The following is a 24,525-nucleotide window of genomic DNA, read 5'->3' on the forward strand; positions in this document are numbered from 1 at the left end:
TTCATGATTTCCTCCTTTTTGATTGCTGAGTAGTATTCTATTGTGTAAAAATACCACAATTTCTGTACCCATTCTATGCTTTTCTTAAAAATATTTTCTGGACCTTGGAGTCTTGAATCTTCTTATTCATCTATTCCCATTTTTCTTAGGTTTTATCTTTCCATGGTGTCCTTGATTTCTTGGATGTTTATGTTTGGGACTTTTGCGATTTTACTTTTTCTTTGAGAGAAGTATCAATCTCAGCAAATGTATATTCAGCACCTGAGATTTTCTCTTCCATCTTTTGTATTCTATTAGTGATGTTTACCTTTGTGGTTCCTGATCTTTTCTCTAAGTTCTCCAGCTCCAGGGTCTTCTCTGTTTATGTTTTCTTTATTGATTCAAATTCTGTTTTCATGTCTTGTACCATTTCCTTCATCTGTTTGAATGTGCATTTTTGTCTTTTTATGATGGCTTCTATTTTTTTTGTTCATTTCATCTCTACATGCCACTAATTGTGCCTCTACTTGTGTGGCTGTACTTGTCTGTATTTCTTTGAGAACTTTGTTCATTTCCTCTTATTTTTCTTCATATGTGTGGCTATTTCATTGAGAGCTTTGTTTGTTTCCCCTTTGTTTGCCTCCACCTGTGTGGCTATTTCCCTTAGATATTTTTCATTTCCTCTTTATGTGCCTTTAATAACTGGATAAGCATAGCTTTAAAGTCATTTTCCTGTGTTTCTAATGAAATAAAATATCCATTGATTTTGGGGGCTGCTAGGGAAGTCATGATGTCCTGATTTTTGGGGGGTGTGTTCTTACACTGACCTCTGGCCATCTGCTTATCATAACCTTCACTGTTTATTTCTGGAGTTTGTATTTCAGACTGGGTCTGTCTTTCTCTGGTGTCTGGAGTATTCTTCAGGAAGATAAGAGAGGCCCACTGGTTTGATAGTGTGTATTGGTGTTTCAGCTGTACTTCAGTGGTCTACAGTCTTGTCATACTGTCATTTTGGTATTCTGATCTGTCTGGGTTCCAGAACTCGTTTGCCTCAACTTCAATGGTAGACTTGCAGTGCAGGAACTTCAATGTTGATAATGCTGTCCCAAGAATTCCTATGTTGTCCCAGTACCTGGGGCCTGGTGTTTCAGTCCACTGGGAGAATCATCAGCTCATTACCTTTCTCATACAATAAGAAGGCCTGAAAAAACTTAATAATTGCAAAAACCTTACTATAGTCAAAATGTTTTTAAAGAATAATTGAATTAAACTTTATTAATCATGTTTTTGTGCAAAAATATTTTAGCTTTTATTATATTATCCAGAAAATATGCATTTATTTTTAATTATGTATTTATCATCACTTTCTATCATCTATCATGTAGCTATCAATGATATATTTATCTATCCCTATGTTTACCTGTCCCTTTATCATCTATCTACCTATCTATCTTCTATCTATCTATCTTTCTATTTATCTATCTCTCATCTATCTACAACTGACTTACCCTTTATACTTCTAACTTCCTTTATGGTCATGTATAAATTCATATGAATAAACAGCATACATAAAAACATAATGCCCAAAGACACAACATGTATACACACTTAAATTTGAATCAGAATATTTCAGAAAAATATAACAATGAAACAAATAGTCAACAGTATTGATATGAAATATAGAGAAAATAATGTAAATTAGTATATTTTAAGGTCTTTGTTTCCATAAACACATAGCATGTATTACTAAAAAAACTGTTAAAAAGTTTATACAAAAAAAGCTGAATTTTTATACAAAGAACACAAAATCAGATTGATGTAAAAAAATTAAAACAATATATTCTGATCAAAGTTGTTATCCTCTAAATATTCCCAGTTCTTCCTTACCAGCTCTTCCACATAATGTTATGCTACTTTATTTTCTCTTTAGAGAAAAAAAACAAAACAAACAAAAAAAAACAGGAAAGCAGAAACAAAACAGAAGATTTTAAAAAGAAAAAGAAGAAAAAAATAGAAGAAACACACACATGCACACAAAACCCCATAAAACACCAAGTCAGTGTCGATTTCTCCGTTGTTAGACATCTGGGTTTTTTCCAGGTTCTGGTTATGAATTCTATACTTACAAATAAAGCTGCTACAAACATGGTTGAGCAAATGTCCTTATTGTGTACTTGAGCATCTTTTGGATATATGCCTAGGAGTGGTATTGGGGTCTCACAGCTCAGGAGTTTAATCACGCCCTTCCCAGAAACTCCCCCAGACCAAGACTCGTTGCAAAAGCAAGAGGTTTATTAACCATTGTACAACGGGGTCACCCCTGCTGGTCAGCAAAGAGTGGCACCGGGAGACAAAGGCCTTTAGGTTTTTAAAAGAAAAATTGCGGGAAATTTGAAGTTCTAGTTTTGGCAATTTAGGATTGGATGAGGAAGCTATAAAGTAAGATAATTGGTTAGTCTTAGGTGCTCAAGCTTGGCCAGTCCTGCCAAGTGTGGATGCAGCTGCAATTTAAGGTGGGGGTGGTTAGCTCATCCTTGAAGATTAGGGGCTGTGGACTTTTGGCTGGAGGTCAAAAGCTACTCAGAAGAAGTCTAGGTTCATTGCTAAGAAACGCTATCTCAAGGACAAGGGTGTGGTCCTCCTTTTGCTGAGTGAAGGTCATTGCTTGCTTGCCCTTTTTTTATATCTGTACTCACAGATAGGGTCACATTCCTTTACTCTCTGGAAAGGTGCTAAGAGGCTTTAGCTTAACCTGGACCTAAAACTCAAAACTATAGGCTTTAGAAGACATATAGGTTACAAAGTTAGTCTAACCCTTTCAGTATAACTGGATATTGGGGAAGTACTATTTCTAATTGTCTGAGAAAGTGCCAGATTGACTTTGAAAGTGGTTGTACAAGTTTACTTACCACCAACAATGGAGGAGGGTTCCCCTTTCTCCACAGCCTGTCCAGCATGTGTTGTCACTTGAGTTTTTGATCTTAGCCATTCTGATGAGTGTAAGGTGAAATCTCAGAGTCATTTTGATTTGCATTTCCCTGATGACTAAGGATGCTGAACATTTCTTTAAGTATTTTTCTTCCATTCTATATTTCTCTCCTGAGAAATCTCTGGTTAGCTGTGGTACTCTTACACAATGGAATACTACTCAGCAATTAAAAACAAGGAAATCATGAAACTTGCAGGCAAATGGTGGGCTCTGGAAAAGATCATCCTGAGTGACATATCCCAGAAGCAGAAAGACACACATGGTATATACTCACTTATAAATGGATCCTAGACCCATAAGAGAGGATAAACATACTAAAATCTGTACACGTAAAGAAGATAAACAAGAAAGTGGACTCAAGGTAAGATGACCAATCTTCACTTAGAAAGACAAATGGGATGGACATTGGAAGTAGGAGAAAACAAGGAACAGGACAGGAGCCTACCACAGAGGGCCTGTGAAAGACCTATCAGTGTATCAAATCAGATGCTGAGACTCATAACCAAATCTTCGGCAGAGTGCAGGGAATCATGAATGAAGCGAGAGTTAGTAAGAACTGGAGAGGACAGGAACTCCACAAGGACCAAATAGAGAATTCTTAACAGAGGAATATTGAATGGCAGAGAAACACTTAAAGAAATGCACAACATCTTTAGTCATTCAGGAAATGCAGATCAAAACAATGCTGATATTCTCCCTCATACGCATCAGAATGCCTAAAATAAAAAACTCAAAGGATGATGCATGTTGGAGAGGTTGTGGAGAAAGGAGTAGCCTCTTCCACTTCTTGTGGGAATGTAAACTGATACAACCACTTTGGAAATCAATCTGGTGCTTTCCCAGAAAATTGACAATAGTGCTACCTCAAGATCCAGCTATAGCACTCTTAAGCATACACCGAAAAAGTATCCCACCATTCCATAAGGACATTTGCTCAACTATGTTCATAGCAGCTTTTTTTGTAATACTCATATTCTCAAAACAATTGAGGAGAGGATTGTTCCTCAACAGAGGAATTGATATAAAAATTATAGTACAATTACAGAATGGAATACTACTCAGCTATTAAAAACAAGGATATCATGAAATTTGTAGGCAAATGGTGAGAACTAGAAAAGATCATCTTGAGTGAGATAACCCAGAAGCAGAAAGACACATATGGTATATACTCACTTATAAGAAGATATTAACTACATAAAATAGGATAAATATACTAAAATCTATAGTCCTAAAAAAGCCAAACAAAAAAGAGGAATGTAGGGAAGACGCTTAATCCTCATTGAGAAGGGCAACCAGGATAGACATCGGAAGTAGGAACAAACAGGATAGGAACCTTCCAGATAGGACCTTTGAAAGACTCTACCCACCAGGGTATCAAAGGAGATACTGAGACTCATAGCCAAGCACTGGGCAGATTGCTGAAAACCTTATGGAAGATATGGGAGACAGAAAGACCTGGAAGAAACAGGAACTCCACAAGGAGAACAACAGAGCCAAAAACCCTGGGCCCAGGAGCCCCTGCAGAGACTGATACTCCAACCAAGGACAATGCATGGAGAGGTCTTAGAACCCCTGTTCAGAGCAAGCCCATAGACTGCTCAGTTTCCAAGTGGTTTCCCAGTACAGGGGCTATCTCTGACATGAACTCAGTGCCTGGCTCTTTGATCACCTCCCCCTGGTGGGTATACCCTTGCTAGGCCACAGGGGAATATGATGCAGCCAGGCTTGATGAGAGCTGATAAGCTAGGGTTAGATAGTAGAGGAGGACCTCCCCTATCAGGCAAATAGGAAAAGAGCATAGGGGGAGAAGAAGGAAGGTGGGTGGGCCTGGAAGGAGACAAGGGAAGGTTCTGCAGTGGGGATACAAAGTGAATAAATTGTAATAAATAAATAAATAAATAAATGAATATCATATGTCATTCAATTATATTCATTCACATATTATACATTTTCTACATTCATATGTTTACTCATGTTTTATAGATAAAAACATCAAAGTTTGGCTTAAAATATTTAAATATTATTTAAGAAATATAGCTGATGTTAAAATATAAATATAAAAGTTTATACTTGGAAGAAGAGTGTGGGTATAAAATGTGTATAAATTCATAGACTTTTTGGCATGAGCATAAGAGAATACAAGTATATATTGTATAGCTTCAAAACCTAATCTTATTTTTTATTTAATTTTTGTTTGTTATTAGTTACATTTTATTAATTCTGTATCCCAGCTCTATTCCCTCTCCCTCATTCCTCCCAATCCCACCCTCCCACCCTCAACTCCTCCCTGCCCCTTTCCAAGTCCACTGATTGGGGAGGACCTCCTTCCCTTTCATCTGACCCTGTTTTCTCAGGTCTCTTCAGGACTGGCTGCAAAGTACTCAGCTGTGGCCTATCAGGACTTTGCCTCCCTTGGGGGGAAAGAGGAGGTCAAAGAGCCTACCATTAAGTTCCTGTCACAAATAGTCCTTGTTCCCCTTATTATCGGAAACCAATTGGTTACTGAGCTACCACGGCTACATCTGAGCAGAGGTTCTAGGTTATATCCATACATGGTCCTTGGTGGAGTGGCAGTCTCAGAAAATACACTTTTCCCAGATATATTTGGTCCTTGTGGGGCTCTTATCCTTTCCATGCCATACTAACTCCCCTTCTTTCATAAGATTCCCTGTACACTGCCAAAGGTTTGGTTATGAGTCTTAGTATCTGCTTTGATACACTGCTAGGGAGAGTCTTGCAGAGGCCCTCTGGTAGGCTCGTGTCCTAAGTCCAATGTACATCCTATTTGTCTTTCTAAGTGAGGATTGATCATCTTACCTCGTGTCCTCTTTCTTGTTTATTTTCTTTAAGTTTATAGATTTCATTATGTTTATCATATCTTATAGGTCTATATGAGCGAATATATACCATGTTTATCTTTCTCCTTCTGGGATACTTCACTCTGAGTAATCTTTTCTAGATCCCATCATTTGCCTGCAAATTTTATGATTTCCTCATTTTTGGTTGCTGAGTAGTATTCCATTGTGTAAAAATACCACAATTTCTGTATCCATTCCTCAACTGAGGGACATCTGGGTTGTTTCCAGGTTCTGGCTATTACAAATAAAGCTGCTACAAACATGTTTGAGCAAATGTCTTTGTTGTGTACTTGAGCAAATTTGGGGTATATGCCTAGGAGTGATATAGCTGGGTCTTGAGAAAGCACTACTCCTAATTGTCTGAGAAAGCGCCAGATTGACTTCCAAAGTGGTTGTACCAGTTTACATTCCCACCAGCAATGGAGGAAGGTTATCATTTCTCCACAAACTCTCCAGCATGTATTGTCACTTGACTTTTTTTTTTTTTTTTGCCATTTTGATGGGTGTAATGTGAAATCTCAGGGTTGTTTTGATTTGCATTTCACTGATGGCTAAGGATGTTGAGCATCTCTTTAAGTATTTCTCTGCCATTCTATATTCCTCTACGGGGAATTCTCTGTTTAGCTCTGTACCCGTACCCCATTTTTAATTGGATTATGTGATTTATTGTTTTTTAACTTCTTTAGTTCTTTATATATGCTAGATTTCAGCCCTCTGTCAGATATAGGGTTGGTGAAGATCCTTTCCTAGTCTGTAGGCTGTCATTTTGTTCTGAAGACAGTGTCTTTTGCTTTACAGAAGCTTTTCGATTTCATGAGGTTCCATTTATTAATTGTTATTCTTAGAGCCTGTGCTGTTGGTGTTCTGTTCAGGAAGTTGTCTACTGTGTCAACGAATTCTAGGCTGTTCCCCACTTTTTCTTCTATCTGGTTTAGAGTTCTGATTTTATGTTTAAGTCTTTGATCCACTTGGACATTAGTTTTGTGCAGGGTGATAAATATGGATCTATTTTCATTTTTCTGCATGTAGACATCCAGGTGGACCAGCATCATTTGTTGAAGATGCTGTCTTTCTTCCATTTAATGGTTTTGGCTTCTTTGTCAAAAATCAAGTATTCATAGGTGTGTGGGTCTTTTATTTCTGGGTCTTTTATTCAGTTCCATTGATCCTCCTTTCTGTTTCTATGCCAATACCATGCAGTTTTTATTACTCTTGCTCTGTAGTACAGCTTGATATCGGGGATGGAGATACCTCCAGATGATCTTTTATTGTACAGGATCGTTTTCGAGATTCTGGGTTTTTTTGTTTCTCCATATGAAGCTGAGAATCTTTCTTTCAAGGTCTGTAAGGAATTGAGTTGGTATTTTGATGGGAATTGTGTGGAATCTGTAGATTGCTTTTGGCAGTATGGCCATTTTCACAATGTTAACCCTACCAATCCATGAGCAAGGGAGATCTTTCCATCTTCTGATATCTTCTTCAATTTCTTTCTTCAGAGACTTGGAGTTTTTCTCAAACAGGTCTTTCACTTGCTTGGTTAGAGTCACCCTGAGGTACTTTATGTCATTATTGGCTATTGTGAAGGGTGTTGTTTCTCTGAATTCTTTCTCGGCCCTTTTGTTTTTGGTATACAGGAGGGCTTCTGATATTTTTGAGTTGATTTTGTATTGTGCCACTTTGCTGAAGGTGTTTATCAGCTGGAGGAGTTCTCTGGTTGAATTTTTGTGGTCCCTCATGTATACTATCATATCATCTGCAAATAGTGATACTTTGACCTCTTCTTTTCTGATTTGTATCCCCTTGATCTCCTTTAGTTGTCTTATTGCTTTGGCTTATTGCTTTCAAGTACTATGTTGAAAAGATATGGAGAGAGTGGGCAGCCTTGTCTTGTCCCTGATTTCAGTGGGATTGATTTAAGTTTCTCTCCATTAAGTTTGATGTTGGCTATAGGCTTGCTGTATATTGCCTTTCCTATGTTTAAGTATGTGCCTTGTACCCCTGATCTCTCCAAGACTTTAAAATGAATGTGTATTGGAGTTTGTCAAACTCTTTTTCGGCATCTAGGGAGATGACCATGTGGTTTTTCTCCTTCAGTTTGTTTATGTAGTGGATTACATTGATGGATTTTCATATGTTGAACCACCCTTGCAAGCCTGGGATGAAGCCTGCTTGGTCATGGTGGATGATATCTTTGATGTGTTCTGGGGTTCGGTTGCAAGGATTTTATTGAGTATTTTTCATCAATGTTCATAAGGGAGATTGGCCTGAATTTTTTTTGTTGTTGTTGGGTCTTTGTGTGGTTTAGGTATCAAGGGGACTGTGGCTTCATAGAATGAGTTTGGTAATGTTTCTTCTGTTTCTATTTTGTGTAATAGTTTGGAGAGAATTGGAGTTAGCACTTCTTTGAAGGTCTGGTAGAATTCTGCACTGAATTCATCTGGCCCAGGGCTTTTCTTGGAAGGGAGACTGTTGACGACTGCTTCTATTTCCTTGGGGGAAATAGGACTATTCAATATTTCTACCTGATCTTGACTTAATTTTGGTAGATGGAATCTATCAAAAAATTGTCCATTTCTTTCAGATTTTTGAATTTTGTGACTCTAAACTTAATCTAAAAATTTTAAGCTTGGTAAAAGATTATCAGCACCATAAATATTAGTATAAATGTAGCCATAGGAATGAAAGCATGCTTCCCAGAAAATTGAACAATCATATAATAAAACAAAAAAAATCAGCTGAATAAAAAACATATAGTCCATATTACATAAAGTCTCGAATTCTTCTAACTGTAACTAACTTGAAGGAATCACAATTGAATGCACCACATGGTTAAAAAAAAAGATAAAGAAAAAAATGAAAAGTGCACAGTATTGACACTAGTAATCAAGCAAGAAAACACATAATCAACATCTATTTACATCCACTTTAGCATGCTTTCAAGATTTATCTGTAAAGCAATGTGATTCTTTGGAAACGAAATTAAAAGTCTGTGAAAAAGCGAGATCTAGATTTCCAAAATGGCAGCAGGCTGTGTATACTGTATGTGAGTGACAGAATATCAAAGACTGCAGTTATATTGAGTAACCTAGCATCAGATTCTAAAACACTCACTGACCTGAAGGGGAGGGGATACACCAGGTGAAGGGAATGCAGGATTCCAACTCCCCCTCCCACTTCTCCACCCCCACCCCACCTCTGTCTCCCTGACAGGGTTCAGGAAGCAAGGCCCTTTCTGCCTAGCATGGCCTCAGGGCCCATTCCAATCCCAATTCATGGGGTTTAGGGACCAAGCACAACCAGGGCTTGTTGCACCACCACATTGCATTCTGCTCACTCAAACATGGGGCCACAAGTCCAGAGGGACTTCTTTCCATCAACGAAATCTTGGATCACTCCCACTTCTGGACCAGAGACAGCCCCAACCCCAAACCACGGTTCTTCTGGTCCCAGTGTAGAGACACTAAACCTATTAGAAGAGAAAGTGGGGAAAAGCCTCAAAATCATTAGCACAGGAGAGATCTTTCTGAACAGAACACCAACAGCACAGGCTCTAAGATAAACAATTTATAAATTTGACCTCTAGAAATTGAAAAGATTCTATAAGACAAAGGACACTGTCAACAGAACAAAATGATAATCAACAGATTGAGAAAAGATCTTCATCAATTCTTTGTCTAAGAAAGGGCTAATATCCAAAATATTTAATGAACTCAAGAAATCAAACACCCGTACACAAAATAACCCAATTTAAAAAATAAGACACAGTACTAAACAAAGAATTTTCAATCGAGGAATCTTGAATGAATGAAAAACATCTAAAGAAATCTAACACCCTTAGTCCTCAGGGGAACACAAAATAAAACAAATGTGAAATTCCATCTCACACCAGCAAGAATGGCTAAGATCAAAATACCAAATGACAATACATGCAAGTGAGGGTTCAGAGAAAGAAACACTCCTCCATTGCCGGTGGGAGAATACAACAACTGAGAGACTCTACCCAGAAGCACCTCAAAAACAGATGCTGAGACTCACAGAAAAACATTGGGCGATACCTACCGGGTCTTGTGGAAAAGTGGGAAAAAAGAGAACAGAATCTGGAGATGGCAGGAGCTCCACAACAAGATCAACAGAACCAATGAAACAGGGTCCAGAGGGGCTTGCTGAGAGTAAAGCAACAACCAAGGACCATGAATGAACTGGATCTAGGTCCCGTACAAAGATGTAGCAGATGGACAAGTTAGGCCTCATGTGCATCTTTACTGAAGAAGTGGAGACTGCATTAGATAAGGACTTACTTGCCTGCTTTTTGATCACTTCCTCCTGACAAGATTGCCTCGTCAGCCCACATGGGAAGAGGACATGCTCAGTACTGATGCAACTTGCTGAGCTGGGGCAGATGGGTAAGGAAACTCCTCTTCTTTGAGGAGTACGCAGGTACTGTAAGGGAGGGGAGGAGGAATTGGAAGGGGGAAGGAATGGGACTACAACAAGGATGTAAAGTGAATAAACGATAAATTTAAAAAAGAAATTAAAAGTTTGTGAAATAATACTATCAAAGAAAGAGAAAAGATGAAAGGAGGCCGTAGTATGGTCATGTCAAAGAAGGCAGAGCTCAAGTTCAAACATAAAATGTGGTAATAAATAATTTTTAGAAGACACATTATTGGAAAATGTATAAAACTTATGACTGAATAACACCATAAACCTGAATAATAGAAGCCAACTTCTTATCTAAAATTTGACATGAGTAGCAAGAAATGAACGAAACTTAGAAGCTTCAAAGGGCTGAGATGATGCTCACTTTTAGAAGATATACCACACAGTGTACAAGGTTCTAAATTTCATCTCCAAAATAAAAACAAAAATAAAAAATAAGAAGAAAGGAGATTTTAACACACCAATCTAATTTCAAAAGAAAAAATCCAAAGCATAAGAACTAAGAACAAGATTAAAAAAAAAAAAGGTTAACTGATTAAAAACATAAATTATTGATATATATCTGCCTTAAAATTCAATATCATAGAGTATAATTTACTTTAAGCAAAAAAGGCAGAAAATGATCATATATTAGACACAGTGGAGTGGAATTTTAAAAATAAAAAATAACAAAAAGCGAAAGCTTTATCAACTTCAATAAAATCAGCAGGTTTTATGAATATGCTACTCATAACTCACAGAAGAAACTACAGCCTTGATATAATAAAGAAATCAAATTTATTATTAACCAGCTGAAGAAAAACAGTTGAGCTTGCCTGAAGCAAAAACTACACTAATGTACTCGGTGTCTCACAACGTAAAACCAGAGAGGTTTTATAAATTGTGCTATGAGGCTAATGAAAATCCAATGAACACAGTATCAAAGTAAGTCAAACAGGAATTTATATCAATGTTTCTTATGAATAAGTGATGTAATATAAACAGAAATCAGAATTTAAAGGGGTGAGTTATAAACAGTCTGCAGCTGTTTATGAGATGGAAAATTGATGAAAGAAGGACAGAGCTGTGCTAATATATGGTGTCTGTAAGACCTGGCTGGTTAGCTATACTGAAGCCCCTTTGTGAAATCTATGAACCTACATAAATATTCATCATAGATATATTATAGATGCATACTATATATAATATATATAATGATGTGTACATATGTATTGTGCAAATATATGTAAATAAAATGTACACCTTCTTGCTAGAAGCTGTCCATGCTCTACCCATTCTAGGAAGACCACTCTAGCTACTCTATACTTCCCTGAAGACAGAAAACTAAACAAGACTGCAGCTGTGTGTTTCTATCTGTGATAGGTCTAACTGTCATTAAACTACCATCCAGGTGTGTAAATGAGAACAAACAGAGTATTGTTTAAGCCATGGTAAGTAGACTTGATGAAGTTCTAAATTCTAAAACTAGAAACACCTTCAAGTTCCACAGGGGGTGGAAGGCAGCAGAAGTCATAGAATCATAGCATGACCACTCGCCTAACTGAGTGAGTGGTGCATATGATCATCTCCCTGGTTCAGACAACATAAAACATATAGACATTGTAGGCACTCAGCAGGCTGAATTTTCAGGAAACTAAGAGAATTTACCATTGTTAACAGAAACAAATTTGGATTATAGAAGTCGGAGTTATTTCCAGATGCAATGCAGATGAGTGTATGAACTCTCAGTGAATGCAATAGCATTCACATGCCCTGCTTGAAACAGACAAAATCCCAGTATTGGTTTTGCAGAGGGTAGTGCTCAAGACATTTCACCACTAGCTGAAGAGCTGTTTGCATTTGGTAGCTCCAAATAAGAGGGACAGCCATTGTTCTTTACTGACGTGACTTCTAGTCAGTAATGCTCACTCCAGGCCACCCTCTAATCTCAAGAATAATTTGACAAAACAAATCAGAATTAATAGTACAGAAAGAGAAGAAAGACATGGGGAGGAGGAGGAGACAATTCCAACTTGATTGGTTAAAAATATGAAGATGCATATGTGAATCTAGAAAGTCTGGGTAAGTGGGTTTACTACTATGCAAATACAAGTAGGAAATTGTAAAATAATTAATATAATATTAAAAGAATAATATATCTTTTATAGAAACACTGCATTTATATATTAATATTTTTTTAGTTCAATCATCAGGATTTATTATAAAATACAAAGCCTGAGATTCTATGACAACAGAATATCTAATAAAAGCAACAGTATTAGGAAACAATATAGTATTGAATGCAATAGATCTTATGCTTATAAAGAACTGTTTTCAAGCTTCTCACAATTTAAGTTAATTGAGGGAATGTGTGCCTTATTGAGTAATTTAAAGAATAGAGTAAGACTGTACTTTGGATGATTTCTTAAGATTTTATTTACTTATATGAGTGCTTTATCTGCATGTATAGTTGCATGCCAGAAGAGGGCATCCGATCACATTATCAATGGTTGTGAGCCACCATGTGGTTGCTTGAAATTGAACTCAGAATCTCTGGAAGAGCAGCCAGTGTTCTTAAATGCTGAGTCATCTTTCCATCTTTCCAGCTTCTACATCGTATGTTTTTTTTTTTTACCACTTTATGAAAATATACATGTTTTACAAATAACTGTTGAGAAAATTAATAATTGCCCAAGGATCTTATATGTAAACAATCTTGTCTTTACTTTCTAGAAATGGTGGGGGCATTTTGGAGGAGACACTTGAAACAGGAGAATCCCAAAACAAAGCCAAATGTGAATAGAGATAGAATACAAAGCCTTCCTTTCATATTGGAACTAATTCATGTTTTCATTGTGTGCATTTCAATCTTTTCGAGGAATATGTTTGACAAAAAAAAAAAAACCTATTCTGTGTCTTAATGAAGATAATTTGCAAAAACAAAAGTGGATTATAAAGGAGCTAAGACAAATGATAGTGTTTCTTTCAAAGACCAGACTCCCAAGCCTGTCCCAAGCATGCTAAACAAGGAGAAATAAGAATGATAAATTGGAGATAAGAAAAATAAGCAAGCCAAAATGCATGTAGACAAGCCATGCTTCTGGAGATGTCATTAGCAGGTAAAAATGTTTTAAAACTTCTCATTAAATCTTATATTTTAACACCTAAAGTAGATTTTTCTGTGTCCCAGATACAAAATACATACACAGCGACTACGATGTATTAAGAAATCAGTATGTAAAGATACCATTATTTTATGCCAACAAGTTAGCCATCCATGTGAGAAAGAGCATAGAAAATAACTTAAAATTATTTATTTTTCATTAACTACAATTAATTACTCAAAGCTGACCAAAACAATCCTTAAAAACTCCAGATTTCTGAAATCTCAGGACCAACATAAATCTTTTACCACTGATTCATATTCCTCCTGGTATATGCAGTGCTTGCTCATTTTCATGATGTTTCCAAACTTAGTAAGACACAGATCCAATATCCCGACTTCAAAAATCTAGTGACCTTAAAAATGTCTGTGCTCTTATATTAAATCATGGGGTATGGCATTAATCTAAGAGCAGCTACTTTGCCTTGAATCTTTCCTCTGGGAGACTGGGAGGTCAAAGAGCCAGCCATTGAGTTCATGTCAGAAATAGTCCCTGTTCCCCTTACTAGGGTACCCACTTGAATACTGAGCTACCATGGACTACATCTGAGCAGGGGTTCTAGGTTATATCCATACATGGTCCTTGGTTGGAGAAACAGTCCATAGAGGACCCCTGTGCCCTAATATATTTTGTCCTTGTGGATCTCCTGTCCTCTCCCACTCATACTAACTCCCCCTTTTATCATATGATTCCCTGCATTCAACTGAAGGTTTGGTTATGAGTCCCAGCATCTGCTTTGATACACTGCTAGGTAGAGTTTTTTTGTGTTTTTTTTAATTCTTCATAAAAATACTTAATATTGGACACATTAAATTTGTCATGAATCTCAAGAAAACAAAAATCAGATAAGAGGCTAAGATACAGTATAACTCTTCTGTTTATATATACTTAGCAACAGTTTAAGTGAAAATAGTGCCTTTAAAAAGCTTTTCTGGACACTTAAGGGGAATGGGAGTGAAAAACGTGCTTTGTGTTTTAACCTGTCCTATCAAAATACAATCTACAATGACAGTTTCTTACTTTATGCTTCTTTGCCGTCTGATAATTGTAAATGATAACCAAGCTATGATCTACAGATGTCTGGATCTTCCTGGAAAGAGGAAATTGAATAAATTTTGCTAGTTGGTGAGGGCAGGAGTGGGAAGGATCAGGTACAGGTAGATGGAGGAAGACAACGTGGAGGAAAGAAAGCTATAATTGGGGGAGTTATGTGGAAATGTAGGGCAATGAAAATTACCTGGAATTTATGAGGGTGAACCTAGTGAAGACTGCTAGTAATGGAAGAGAAGGAGCCCAAACTGCCTATCTTTTGTGGCCAACCAATGTTTGGTTTCACTTGAGTCCCATGCCACAAGTGAGATTGCATGCCCTGCACTGCTTGGATGGCCAGAAACTGGAGACTGGATAGCCCAGAGACCTAGGAAAAAACCAAACACAACTGGCCTTAAAAACAATCATTTCAAATGATATTCTGTTACACTCATGGATCGGTTCCTTGTCCCATCCTCCTTCCTCTGAACCCCTGTCCCCCATCCCCTAGTCCACTGAAAATGAGGAAACCTCTTTCCCTACTAGCTAACTACCGCATATCAAGTCTCATCAGGACTGCCCGGATATATTTCTTCTGTGGTTTGGTAAGGCTGCTTTGCCAGGGGGAAATGATCAAAGAGCAGGCAACCTAGTTCATGTCAGAGAATGCCCCTGCTCCCCTTATTAGAGGATTCACTGGGAGACTGAGCTGCCTATGGGCTGCATATGAGCAAGGGGACTAGGTCCTCTCCATGCATGGTCCCTGGTTGGTGCATCAGTCTCTTCAGGCCACCCTGGGCCCAGATTTTTTGGCTTCGTTGGTCTCCTTGTGGAGCTAATGTACTCTCAGAATATTTCTATCCTCCCCTTTTTCCATACTACCCCTGTGCACTGCCCAAAATTTGGCTGTGAGTATCTGCATAAGCTTTGGTCTCCTGCTGGGTGGAGTCTTTCAGAGGACATCTGTGATAGGTCCCTGTCCTGTTCCCTTTCTTCTATTGTTTCATTCGGATATATTATTATTAAACCACAATCTTCTTGTATTCATTTAACCACCAAATCATCCTAATATCAATATCACAATCAAAACCCAGATCAACTTTTCAATACCTCACGGTCTTAAAAAATTTGAACAATTTAAAGTCAATCTCTTTAAAATATCTAAAGTTTATGAATTGTGATTTCTTGTCCAGTCAAAATAGGACATGTGTACAGATTTTAGTATGATTATCCTGTATTATATGTCTAATATCCACTTATAAGTGAGTATATGCCATGCATGTCTTTGTGTCTCTGGAATACCTTACTCAGTTTGATCTTTTCTATTTTCTTCCATTTGCCTGCAAATTTAATGATTTACTTGTTTTTAATTGCTGAGTAGTATTCCATTGTGTAATTGTATCACAATTTATAAATCCATTCTTCAACTGCGGGACATCTGGGTTGTTTGCAGATTATGGCTATTACAAATAAAGCTGCTATGAACATGGCTGAGCAAATGTCCTTGTTGTATACTTGAGCATATTTTAGATATATGCCTAGGAAAAATGAGCACAGCTAAAGAAGCAAAGCAAGAAGGAGGACCCTTGGTAAGATGCTGAATCTGCATTCAAAAAGGCGAATGGGATAGACATCAGATGAGGGTGAACACAAGGAACAAGACAGGAGCCTACCACAGAGGGCCTCAGATAGACTCTACTCAGCAGGGAATTAAAGCAGATGCTCAGGTTTATAGCCAAATTTTGGGCAGAGTGCAGGAAATCTTATGAAAGAAGAGAGAGATAGCAAGACCTGGAGAGAAAAAAAAAACCTGGAGGGGGCTGAAACTCCTCAAGGAGAGCAACAGAACCAAAAAATCTGGTCACAAGGGTCCATTCTGAGACTGATACTCCAATCAAGGATCATTCATGGAGATAACCTGGAATCCCTGCACAGATGTAGCCCATGGCAGTTCAGTGTCCAAATGTGTACCCTAGTAAGGGGAACAGGGCTGTCTCTGACATAAACTCAGTGGCTGGCTCTTTGGTCACCTCCCCCAAGGGGGAGCAGCCTTTCCAGGCCACAGAGGAAGACAATGCAGACAGTTTTGATGAGACCTGATAGGCAAGGGTCAGATGGAAGGGGAGGAGACCTCCCCTATCAGTGGACTGGGGATAGGACATGGGAAGAGAAGAGGGATGCAGGGAAGGATTGGGAGGGAACAGCAGAGGGGACTACAACTGGGATAAAAGTGAATAAATTGTAATAAATAAATAAAATTTTTAAAATAGGACATATGTGGATTTTTTTGGTTGTTTATTTATTTACATTCAGAGAGAAGAACCTGGGCACAGTCATATTCAAATCAAAGTAAGCCAGTAGTAAAAAAACTTAGTGTCAGCCTTCGGGAGCTCACATTTCATGCTCCAAAGGACTTCAATGACTCCACTTCTAAGGCTCTGCCATCCTCAGTGTAAGTAGCTCAGCTCATGGGCTCAGGGCAGCTACATATGACAGCTACTGCTATCCTTTGAGGTCGTCCTATCGTACTGCTATCTCCAGAATACTGGGATCTCCTCTGCACCTGGGCTGTGCCTTCACAGTTAGCCTAGTCTCCACTTTTCCCCATGATCCTTTCAATTCTGAGCTGCTACTGCAGTGAGTATGCTCCTTAATCAATGTTTTCTCTTCACCTCAGCTGGTCTCCATGATCCCTTCATGCCTTTAAAATCAGTTTCACTTAGTAGACTCTTGTACATTTCCAAGTTCATCTGCCAGCACAAAGTATAGACTCGGCTCCCTCTGGACCATAGTTATTTATTAGATGACCTTGAGGACATACTCCTAAATATTTTATCTCAATTATGCTCATTTTTTCCTACTCACCAATAATATTTTAGCTCTATCTAAGTAGTATAAACTATCCCAATAAAGCAAATTTTTCATTTTAATTTTGTTATGTAAAACTTTAATTTCGTTTATGTATTTCAATGATTGATTCAATAACTTTTCCAGCTCAAATAGTATCTTAATGATGAGTCTCTTAGGTTTTAGGAAATATTGTTTGAAGTTTCAGGTTATTAGCATTGCTTTGGAAAGCTAATCCTTCAATCAGGAAACTTTGTTGATAAAATACAGTAGTAGCAATCAATCACAAAACTGTGTTTCTTACAAATAGGGTGAAATAGCATTTAAATGATAGATATTTAAGCTGAGAAAATGTTATTTACAGGCATCCTGTTGATAAAAGACTACTTTTCTAGTTAGTATAATAATTACTTATAAGCATCAAAGAAACTCTTATTTTATACTAGCTTTCAAAAGCACCAGGTTTAGAAACAAAGAAAAAAGAAGACACTCAAATGAGCAAATAAATAAACAAACAAACAAACAAAAACAAAGACATGTGTGACCCTATCATTCAGAAAGTCGAGGGTAGAACAGTAATAGCTCAAGGAAGGCTAGGCTACATAGTTTGAGAAAAGGCCTGAATACACAGTGAGATCTTATGTCAAAATAAAAAACAGAATATATACACTAACAAATTACTGAACTATGATGAAAGTTTTAGATACGCAAATATAACAATTCACTCATTTTATATGTGAATAAAATACAATATTGTATAAATTATACTACAAACAGATTATTTGTCTCTATTTCAAAAACTACAGTGTTTCTCTCTTCATAACTATCCAAATTAACACATTGTATCATATCAATAAAACCAGAATCATGCGACTTTATAAACTATTTTATACTATTCTCTTGTATATGAAGGTGGCTGGAAAGGGCTTTGAGGGAGTGCATGGTTGAAACTGGCATGGCTCTTGTTTTCAAGAGGATTATATTCTAGTAAAGGATATAACCCAAATAAACATAAATACTTACAAAATAGAAAACCATGCAGTATGAACCAGAGAGAAGCAACTCTGACAGACACCAGAGCGCGACTCTAAAGCCTGAGAAACAAGCTCTTGTTAACTCCCCAGAATGCTTACTGATGCCGTGAGAGTTCTAACTGTATCTCCCTGTTGGGATGAGAAAGTATTTGATATGCACTTTCTATTTGTAGATGCATAGGAAATATTTTACTATTTTCTAGGACAATATTTGGGTTATAATTCAGTTGACAATTCTTCTGATATGTCTGGAAATAACTAGGAAAAACTAATTGAGGAAATATGTATTTCTTCTCATAACGGCGACATAAAATATGTACTTTAATCATCAATAGATACAAGCAACTGCTGCAGGAAAGAATTTGAAACACAAATCTCTCATGCAGCTGCTGTTACACTCTTATCTCCCTAATGCAGTGCCATCAGAGGTAAATGAAGAAAGCGGGCTTCTTTATATTACATTAGCCAGGAGAGGAAACTCACAGAAACCTATTAATGTGAGTGAAACATATTAACAATGATGAATAATGTTAGTCTGAGGAGTTCAAACAAAGTTCATTCTCTCATATTATGCTTAATTTCAATGATGCCTGAGAGGAAGTTTTGCGCATATCCATTGCCTTCTGACAATTTCTGAATTATTTTCATGACTGTAAAAGGTTTATGTGGGTCCTACTATTAAACTTAATTGCCCGATTAATTGTTCTTCTTTTGAAATAAACATCAGAAATCTTATAACTGACAAAGTTAGAGCTGACTCTGATCTTCCATCACTGAGGTTGTGTATTCTAAGAATGTATTTCCTGTTCGGTACGTTTTTCTGCCTCTCCACCAATCACAGTAAAATGGCAAAAAAACTGTATCAGTGAAAACCACACTTTTCACAACAAACCTGCCTACCTTCCTCTTAATCTTTCTTCCTTCTTCCTTCCCTCTCTCTCTCTCTCTCTCTCTCTCTCTCTCTCTCTCTTTCTTTCTCTCTTCTTTCTTTCTTTCTTTTTTACATGATATACCCCAGGTAGCTTTCATGTAACTATGCAGCTAAAGATGACCTTGAATTCTTTGACCTCAGACCTTTATCTCCCAAAGGCAGCTATGCAAGGTCAGTGTCATCTTTTCGTGTTTCAAATACTTCTTTAAGATAAAGTAACAAACGTAATTTTGGTACTTTTAAGCTTTGGACAAGCTTAGACACAAGAAGAAATTGGAAAATATTTTTCTTCAAAATTTGAATAAACTTATTGCAAAAAATGATTTAGTGATATTTTCTTAAATTTGTATCTTTTAACATAACTTTCTCATGTCAGTCAAAATGAGGTAGATATTCAATTAATAAGTGCGGACAATGAATGCAGCACAGGCAGATCAAAGAATCCATGTATGGTGCATGTTTGAGGATTTTTTTGTCTTCTTCCTTAGCATTTGGTTTCTATGTTCACATTAAACAGCTAAATGTGTTATCAAATCATTATAAAAATATGTATTAATGAGTTAGGATAACATTACTCATCTGGATTTCTTTCTTATTTATTTACTCCTTTAGAGGAAAATTTTTATCATAAATTTTGATTTGTATGTGGGTTTTAGTGGACTTGGACAGGGGCAGGAAGGAGATGAGGGAGGGAAAGTGGGATTGGGAGGGAATATAGGAGGGGGCTACAGCTGGGAAACAAAGCAAATAACCTGTAATTAATTTAAAAAAATAAAAATTAATATAAAAAGTATTTGGGGCATCTACTCAAGGACAGCTTTATCAGGGAAGAAATGAAGAAAGAAATTAGAGACTTCCTAAAATTCAATGAAAATGAAGGCACAACTTACCCAAATTTGTGGGACACAATGAAAGAGGTGCTAAGAGCAAAAGTCATACCACTAAGTGCCTCCAGAAAGAAGTTTGAGACATCTCATTCAAACAACTTAATGGCACACCTAAAATCCTTAGGAAAAAAAGTAAGGAGACACACTAAAAGAAGACTATTTGAAATAATGGAACTCAAAGGCTAATCAATGAATTAGAAACAAAGAAAAACAATTCAAAGTATCAATGAAACCAAGAGCAGGTTCTTTGAGGAAAGCAACAAGAAAACAAAACCTTAGCCAAACTAACTGAAAGGCAGAGAGAAACTATCCAAATCGGCAAAATCAGAAATGAAAAGGGATACATAGAGACAAACACTGAGGAAATCCAAACAATCATTAGGTCTTATTACAAAAGCCTATATGAAATTTGAAAATCTAGATGAAATGGATGATGTTCTTGATAGATTCTATGTACCAAAATTAAATCAAGATCAGATAAATCGATTAAATAGTATCACCCAAGGAAATAGAAGCAGTCATCAAAAGACTCCCTTCCAAAAAAAAGCACAGGGCCACATGATTTCAGAGCAGAACTGTACCAGACTTTGAAAGAAGAGCTCTTCAAACAGTTCCACAAAACAGAAACAGAAGTAACGTTACCAAACATATTCTATGAGGCCACAATCACCTTGATACCTAAACCATTCAAAGACCCAACAACAACAAAAAAAGAGAGCTTCAGACCAATCTCTCTTATGAAGATTGATACAAAAATACTCAATAAAATATTTGCAATCTGAATCCAAGAACATATCAAAGATATCATCTAGCATGACCAAGTAGGCTTTACCCCAGGTATGCAGGGGTGGTTCCATATACGGAAACCCATCAATGTAATCCACCAAAAAAACAAACTAAAGGAGAAAAACCACATGATCATCTCCTTAGATGCTGAAAAGCATTTGACAAAATCCAACACCCATTCATGTTTAAAGTCTTGGAGATCAGGGATACAAGGCACATATCTAAACATAGTAAAGACAATATACAGCAAGCCTATAGCCAAAATCAAATGCAATGGAGAGAAACTTAAATCAGTCCTACTGAAATCAGGAACAACGTAAGACTGTCTACTCTCTCTGTATCTCTTCAACATAGTACATGAAGTCCTAGCTAAAGCACTAAAACAACTAAAGGAGATAAAGGGGATATAAATCAGAAAGGATGAAGTCAAAGTTTTACTATTCACAGACAATATGATAATCTACATAAGTGACCCCAAAAATTCAACCAGAGAACTCCTTCAGCTGATAAACACTTTCAGCAAAGTGGTTGGATACAAAATTAACTCAAAAAAAAAATCAGTAGCTCTCCTCTATACCAAAGACAAAAGGGCCGAGAACGAAATCAAGGAAACTACTCCCTACACAATAGCCATGAAGGACATAAAGTACCTTGGTATGACTCTAACCAAGCAAGTGAAAGAACTGTTTGAAAAAACTTCAAGTCTCTGAAGAAAGAAATTGAAGAAGATATCTGAAGATGGCAAGATCTCCCATGGTCAAAGATCAGGAGGATTAATATAGTGAAAATGGCCATCCTGCCAAAAGCAATCTACGGATTCAGTGCAATTCCCATCATAATAAGAACACAATTTTTTACAGACCTTGAAAGAACAATTCTCAATTTCATATGATAAAATAAGTAACCCAGAATTGCTAAAATGATCCTGTACAACAACAAATCATCTGGAGTTATCTCCATGCCTGATCTCAAGCTTTACTACAGAGTAATAGTAATAAAAACTGCATGGTACTGGCATAGAAAGAGAAAGAGGGATCAAAACTCTGCAATGGAAAAAAGACAGCATCTTCAACAAATGGTGCTGGTCTAACTGGATATCTACCTGTAGAAAATCACAAATAAATCTATTCTTAATGCCCTGCAAAAAACTAAAGTCAAGGTGGATCAAAGAACTCAAAATAAAACCAGACACACAAAATCCATTAGAAGAAAAAGTAGGGAAGAGCCTAGAACTCATTGGTACAGGAGACAACTTCCTGAACAGAACACCAACAGCACAGACTCTAAGATCAACACTTAATAAATGGGACCTCATGAAATTGAAAAACTTCTGTAAAGCAAAGGACACTGTTGTCAGAACAAAATGACAGATTGGGAAAAGAATCTTCACCAACCCTATATCTGACAGAGGGCTAATATCCAGAATATATAAATAACTCGACAAATCAAGTAATACAATTTTAAAAAATGGGGTACAGAGCTAAACAGGGAATTCTCTGTAAAGGAATATAGAATGGTAGAGAAACACTTAAAGAAATGCTTAACATACTTAGCCACCAGGGAAATGCAAATCAAAACAACCCTGAGATTTCACCTGATACCCATCAGAATGGCCGAGATGAATTACTTAAGTGAAAACACATGCTGGAGAGGATGTGGAGAAAGGGGAACCCTCCTCCATTGCTGTTGGGAATGGAAACTTGTACTACCACTTTGGAAATCAATCTGGCGCTTTCTCAAACAATTAGGAACAGTGTTTCCTCAAGATGCAGCTATAGCTCTCCTAGGCATATATCCAAATTATGCTCAAGTATACAACAAGGACATTTGTTCATGTTCATAGCAGCTTTATTTGCAAAAGCCAGAATCTGAAAACAACCAGATGTCTCTCAACAAAGGAATGGATACAGAAATCATGGTACATTTATACAGTGGAATAACACTCAGCAATTAAAAACAAGGAAATCTTGAAATTTGCAGGCAAATGGTGGGAACCAAAAAAGATCTTGAGTGAGGTAACCTGAAGCAGAAAGACACACATGGTAAATACTCACATATAAGTGAATATTAGAAATATAATATAGGATAAACATTAAAATCTGCATACCTAAAGAAGCTAAGCAAGAAGGAGGACCCTGGGTAAGATGATCAATCCCTATTCAGAAAGGCAAATGGAATAGACATCAGAAGAAGAAAATAGGGAACAGGACAGGATCTCTGCAAGACTCTACCCAGCAGGGTATTGACACAGATGCTGAGATTGGATTAGCTAAAATTTGGACAGAGTGCAGGGAATCTCATGAAAGAAGGGGGAGATGAAAGACCTGAAGGGGACAGAAGCTCCACAAGGAGAGCAACAGAACCAAAAGACACGGGTCTTTTCGAGGCTGATACTCCAACCATGGAGATAACCTAGGACACCTGCTCAGATGTAGCCCATGGCAGCTCAGTCTCCAAGTGGTGATAGGAGTAAGTAAATCAGGAGCTGTCTCTGACATGAACTCAGTGGCTAGCTCTTTGATCACCTGCCCCTGATGGGAGAACAGAAGAAAATGCAGCCAGTCCTGATGAGACCTGATAGACTAGAGTCAGATGAAACTACCCCTATCTGTTGACTGGGGGATGGGCATGGAAGAAGTAGAGGGAGGAAGGGTGGAGTTAGGAGAGGAAGAGAGAGGGGGCTACAGCTGGGATACAAAATGAATAAATTGTAATTAATAAAACTAAATTAATTTAAAAAATAAAACAAAACACTCAGGTCATAGTCATTAATATAAAGAATTAATAGGTGTTGCTATAACTATAACTTAATAAAAATGTAAGTGCCCATGGCCTGTATCAAAACGAAATAATATAATGAACTTTACTATATTACCTACTCAGTATCAGGAAGTAAAATGTCATTTGCAAAGTCAGCACCTGTAGATAGATATAAAAAGCTCTTAAGTAATTTGTAACAATTACACTGAAGACCACTTTAGTATCTTTGTGCATGTGTTGGGAGGACAAAATGAAGGCCATGGTAACCCTTTCCAATGATCTGCATCGTGCTAAACTTTGAAAATTTTTTGTACATCTATAGTATGATTAGTATGCATAAAAATTTAAGGTAGGAAAATATTTGCATTCTTTTTTTTAGATTTATAATTGCCTTATTTACCTCGGGCGAGGCACATATTTCACTTACACTGTCTTAATATCTTCACTATCCACCCCCAACCCCCACCCATTGCCATCATCATTGTTATGTGTTTAATCATCTTTATCTGTTCTACCTTTCATACACAATCCCATGGTATTTATTTGCATTCTTCATCTGCGCCTTTTCATGCCATTATTGCAGTCCTTGTTCTCACCCCCCCTGTTTTTTCTCCACACTAGCCCATTATGGCATCCTCCTTCCTCCTCTCTTCCCATCTGTCTGATTCCAGTGATTCTCTCTTGAACCCAAAATCACAGGATCCTTGAAGCCTTTGCCACTCTTACCCCATTCTGTCCCACCTAGGCATAGGCCATTTAATCAACCAATCATTTATGTCTTAGGCAGGTTTACAAAACAAGGATAGGTGTAATTAGATCTTGAGGGTCAGTAACATGCATCA

The sequence above is a fragment of the Meriones unguiculatus genome, chromosome 15, assembly GCF_030254825.1.
Source record: "Meriones unguiculatus strain TT.TT164.6M chromosome 15, Bangor_MerUng_6.1, whole genome shotgun sequence".
Taxonomy (NCBI): domain Eukaryota; kingdom Metazoa; phylum Chordata; class Mammalia; order Rodentia; family Muridae; genus Meriones; species Meriones unguiculatus.